A 6,000-nucleotide genomic window follows, 5' to 3' on the forward strand; every position below is an offset into this window, starting at 1 on the left:
AAAACTTCCAGAAGAAAATAATATTTCTAAATTTGTATGCATCTAATTACATAGCCCCCCAAAAAGCAAACACTGACAGTACCAAAATAAGAGACAAATCCACAATTATAGTGGGAGACTGTAATATACCTCTCTGAGTTGTTGATAAAATTCATAGAAAAATAAGTAAGGCTATAGACATTTAAAACACAATTAACAAAATTGACCTATGGAAATTATAGCCTGCAATTGTAGAATACATATTTTTCAAGCACACACAAAACATTCAGAAAACAGACAGAGGTGGTTTAGTAGCTCCGTAGACGGTATCCCACCAGGCTCCTCCGTCCATGGGATTTCCTAGGCAAGAATACTGGAGTAGGTTGCCATTTCCTTCTCCAAGGAAATTGACTGTATATTGTGATATAAAGTACACAAAAATATCAAAGGACTAGAAACAGAGAAAGTTGGAGAGGCGCACAAGGTTTTAGCATTGTTTTATAGCTCACCCTGTATGGTAGTAACATGAACATGAACATTATAATAATTTGTTAAGCTATACAACTATGTCATGTACTTTTTAATATGTGACTCATACTTTACAGTATCTTTTAAATGAATCTGAAACACATGAAATATGTTATCTAACCACAATGCATTTATGTCAGAAATCATTCAGAAACTAGTAACTAGAAAATTTCCCAAATTTTCAGAAATTAAATAATGTATTCTAAATATCACATGGGTCAAAGAAATATCATAAAGAAATTAAAAATATTTTGAATTGTGTAAATAAATGCTATGTAATAGCAAAGTTTATAGGATGACTATAAAGCAATGTGTAAAATAATATTAGCAGGAAACGCATAAATAGAAAGAGAAATATTGAAAATTGATAAATAATTGTTAAACATCTGTCTAAAGTTGTTAGAAAAGACATCAAAAAGTAAAACCAAAAATATATGGAGGAAAGAAATGGAGATAAATACAAAATTTAGTGATATGTTTTAAAAATATAAAATAGAAAAGACCAAAAAAGCTAAAGATGTATGTTTGAAAAGATAAATCTGTAGTAAGGTTAACCAAGAAAGGGGAGAGAGATGGAGGGGGTGAGGGAGGGAAGGAGAAAAGGAGAGAAAGACTATCAGGAATGAACACAATAATCACTGCAGATACTGAAGACATGAACCAGGTCAAAAGGAGGGACGTGAACAAATGCTTAAGTTCCTAGAAAGTGTGCGTGCATGCTAAGTCACTTCAGTCCTGTCCGACTCTTTGGGAACGTGTGGACTGTAGCCCGGCAGGCCCCTCCGTCCCTGGGATTCTCCAGGCAAGAACACTGGAGTGGGTTGCCATGCCCTCCTCCAGGGGACCTTCCCGACCCGGGGACGGAGCCCGCATTTTTCTCGTCTCCTGCGTTGGCAGATGGGCTCTTTACCAGCAGTGCCACCTGGGAAACAGGAAAGAAAAGTGCATCTTGAACAAAATTTGGCTCAAGAAGAGATGTAAAACCTAAATAATGCTTTAAAGAATTTGAATCAAGTGTAAATAAGCTCTTCCCACAAAGAAAAAAAACTACAGGTCCAGATAACTTTATGAGTAAGTTTATGACGCAGTCACTAAAGGAACTGTTCCAGATTGCTCTGGACTGAGTCGTGTCCCCTCAAATTGTGTATGTTGAAGCCGCACCCCCAGTGTGATAGAGTCTAGAGATGGGGCCTAAGGGGGGTGATTAGGTTTAGATGAACTAATGAGGGTGAAGCCCTAACGATGGGACTGTATGCTCTGGATTATGGTGAGGTTATTCACCAGAGAGCTCTCTCTCGGTCTTTCTCTCTTGCTCTCTCCTTCTCCTTCTCTTTCTGATGTGAGGACACAGTGAGAAGGTGGCCATCTGCAAGCCAGGAAAGGAGACTTCACCCTATTTCAACACTGCACTCTGATCTCAGATGTTCAGCCTCAGAAATGGTGAGAAAATTAATGTCTGTTGTTTAAGCCACCCAGTCTATGGTATTTGTTATGGAAATTCAGGCAGATGAAGATGTAGAATTATACAAATTCTTTCAGAGATTAGAGAAACATGTTATAGTCCAATTCTTTTTATCATCAACTTGATAACAAACCTGAAGGGCAGCATAAGAAAATTAAAAGCCATTTTCAAATCTTACTTTGAATACAAAAATGTTTTTTAAAGTTATTAAACCAAATCTATCAATATACAAAGAGAATAATACATTAGACCAATTGATTTTACCCTATAATGAAGTGTTGGCTTAACACTTAAAAAAAAAATCAAATAATGTAATTCACTACTACATCCAGAAATAAAAGGAGATAAATATTTTAAGCTCAGTAGATGTAGAGAAAGCACTGATAGAATGTAAAAGCCATTGATGATAAGAATTTGTGCCACAAATTCTAGGAACAAAGGTGAGCTTTCTTAACCTGATAAGGGATATTTACAAAAAAAGAAACAAACCATGGTGACCATTATATTAAATAGTGAAGCTTTGGAAATTTTCCCTTTGAGTTGAGGGTAAGAGTTAAAATATCTGCAGTCAGAATATCTATCCAACATTTTAAAGGAGACCCTAGCCCATAGTACAAAAAGGAAAGAAAATAGTAAGGTCAGTCTTAAAAAGAAAAAAAAATGTCGTTGTTAACAGATGATAAAAATTAGCATACAGAAAATCCAAAATATTTTATAGGTTAATTATTAGCATTAATTAAAGAGTTTAGTAAGGTTGTTAGATTTTAATCAATATAGGAAGTAAATTCAATTTTATCTATCAGGAACAGATATAGAATAAAATGTACAAATGATTCCATTTAAAACAATAAAAATATCAGATATTTAGGAATAAATTAAATAAAAATTATTGCAAAATCTCTATCAAAACATTACAAAAAAATTATCAAACTTTTTGAGAAACAATGAAGATATAGATATGGTCTTCCTAGGTGGCACAATAGCAAAGAATCTGCCTACCAATGCAGAAGACACAGGAGACAAGGTTATTGAACCTGGTCAATCCCTGGTCAATCCCAGGAGTCAAGGAAGATCCACTGGAGAAGGAAATGGCAACCCTCTCCAGTATTCTTTTCCAGAAAATTCCATGGACAGAGGAGCCTGGAGGAGTACAGTCCATGAGGTCTCAAAGAGTTGGACATGTCGACACCACCCTTATGGCAGAAAGCGAAGAGGAACTAAAAAGCCTCTTGATGAAAGTGAAAGAGGAGAGTGAAGAAGTTGGCTTAAAGCTCAACATTCAGAAAACTAAGATCATGGCATCCGGTCCCATCACTGCATGGCAAATAGATGGGGAAACAGTGGAAACAGTATCAGGCTTTATTTTTCTGAGCTCCAAAATCACTGCAGATGGTGATTGCAGCCATGAAATTAAAAGACACTTACTCCTTGGAAGGAAAGTTATGACCAACCTAGACAGCGTATTAAAAAGCAGACACATTACTTTGTCAGCAAAGGTCCGTCTAGTCAAGGCTATGGTTTTTCCAGTGGTCATGTATGGATGTGAGAGTTGGACAACAAAGAAAGCTGAGCGCTGAAGAATTGATGCTTTTGAACTGTGGTGTTGGAGAAGACTCTTGAGAGTCCCTTGGACTGCAAGGAGATCCAACCAGTCCATCCTAAAGGAAATCAGTCCTGGGTGTTCATTGGAAGCACTGATGCTGAAGCTGAAACTCCAGTATTTTGGCCACCTGATGCGGAGAGTTGACTCATTTGAAAAGAGCCTGATGCTGGGAAAGATTGAAGATGGGAGGAGAAGGGGATGACAGAGGATGAGATGGCTGGATGGCATCACCGACTCAATGGACATGAGTTTGAGTAAACTCCGGGAGTTGGTGATGGACAGAGAGGCCTGGCATGCTGCGATTCATGGGGTCACAAAGAGTCAGACACGACTAAGCGACTGAACTGAACTGAACTGAGCAGCTGAGCATGCACACAAAGATACAGTTATGGAACAGAGTGATATATCATAAAATGTTCCTACTAATAGTGATGATGATGATGATCTAACACATATATGGAACATTTTATTGAGTTGCTCAGCTACTAGCATTTCCTCAGCCTGAAAACCCTACAGGATAAATAGTTTATATGATGTTTCAGGATTGAAAGGTTGGATATTGCAAAGATGACAATTCTTTCCTAATTTATTTATAGCTTAAATGCAATTCCAATTGGAATTCCAACAAAGGTTATTTGTTTTATTTTTGATGGACCTGGAGAAATTTATTCTAAAATTCATATGAAAATACAAAGGGTAAGAAATAATCAATACATATCACTTGAATAACAAGTTGTGAGGACTTACTCTACTGTATATCAGTATTTATAATAAAACTAGAGTATTTAAAATTGTGTTATATTTATACAGGAATAGACAAACAGAAAGAAGGAATAGGACAAAAAGCTCAGAATAGAATCCTACACATAGAAAGATTTGATTTATGACAGAAGTTACCACCTTATCACTCCTCTGCTTACCAACAGAGCAGAGAGGAAAGATGATCTTGATAATAAACAGTAGTAGGAAAACTGGATATCTATTTTAGAAAAAAAAACTTGAAACTGAACCCATGCATCACACCATACACAAAAACTAATTACAAATGTTTAAAGATCTAAAGTTGAATGAAATTTTTTTAATAAATAAATAAATAAAGTTGAACGAAATTAAAAGATATTTAAAAGATAATGTCAGACAATATCTTCTGACCTCAGGGTAGGAAATAATTTCTTAAATAAAATAGCAAAGCATTAGCAATAAAGGAAAAGATTAATAAATTTGAATTCTGTAAAACGAATAACTTCTCCTCCCCCAAAATACCATTAAAATAGTGAAAAAGAGTTCAGAGTGGGAGGAGATATTTGCATCACAATTAAAAAGTAAAAGGCCTAAAATCCTACATAACAATAAGAAAGTAACTAAAATACAACTTTTTTAAATGAGCAAGAAATAACAGGTACTCCTCAAAAGAAAAAACTGAAATGGAAAATAAAAATATGCAAAGGGGTTTAATCAAATTAAAAATTGGAAACACCCATTAAAATTTAATGAAATACAATTATTCCATCATATTGACAAAAAGTTTTAAGTCTTTAATACTAAAAGAATTTGCAATGCCTGGGAACTCTCATATACTATAATGGGAGTATAAAGTACTGATAGTATACCATGCTGGAAAACTGTTTACTGCTATCTACTCCAGTTAAAGATACTATATCTATGATTTAGAAATTATAGTCCTGGTTGTGTGTGTGTGTGTGTGTGTGTGTGTAACAATAATTTTACAGGGAAAAATGACCAAGGAGAAATTGCACAATGGAATATTTACATTTAAAAGGAATATGGGACTTCTACTTCTGTTAATGGTAAAGTAATTTGGAATCACTTTTCCACTAAAAATAACTAAAAAATTAGATCTCATATTTTATAAATCTTTTAAAAACATTAAAGAGCTAACAATATATTGGGCAATTACCAGCCCTAGATTCAGAGAAGTAATTCCTGTCCTTGGATTGTCTTCACCTGTAAAGTACTTGTCATTCCTAAAAGGTATGAAATTAGCTAAACTGCTTTTGGTGACACTTAGAACTAGAGATAATATAGTTTAGGGCTCACAAAGGGTAGACATTTTGATAAACTAACTCACAGTTAGGCTGGGACTCAAAGAGCTTCACTCTAAGAACTGCATTGGAAGTAAATCAGTTCTACAATGCATTGCTGCCTAGCTTCAAGTAATTCCTGCATTGCAGAATATATCAATATCTGAATTTGGATTAAGGTGATCATATACTCCCAAATGCCAAGAAAAGGCAAAGAAAATCCTTTTTGGAGGAAGATATAAACCAGAACTATTTTCTACAAATAGATTTTCAAATACAATGACCAACACAAAATTGAAGATAATCAGACACATGTGAAGCCATAAAACTATTGGATTGGCATACCTACAGTTCTTGTCATCTGTAAAACTAAAAGGGAAACTCAA

This window comes from Cervus canadensis, chromosome 7 (assembly GCF_019320065.1).
Source record: "Cervus canadensis isolate Bull #8, Minnesota chromosome 7, ASM1932006v1, whole genome shotgun sequence".
NCBI classification, from domain to species: Eukaryota; Metazoa; Chordata; class Mammalia; order Artiodactyla; family Cervidae; genus Cervus; species Cervus canadensis.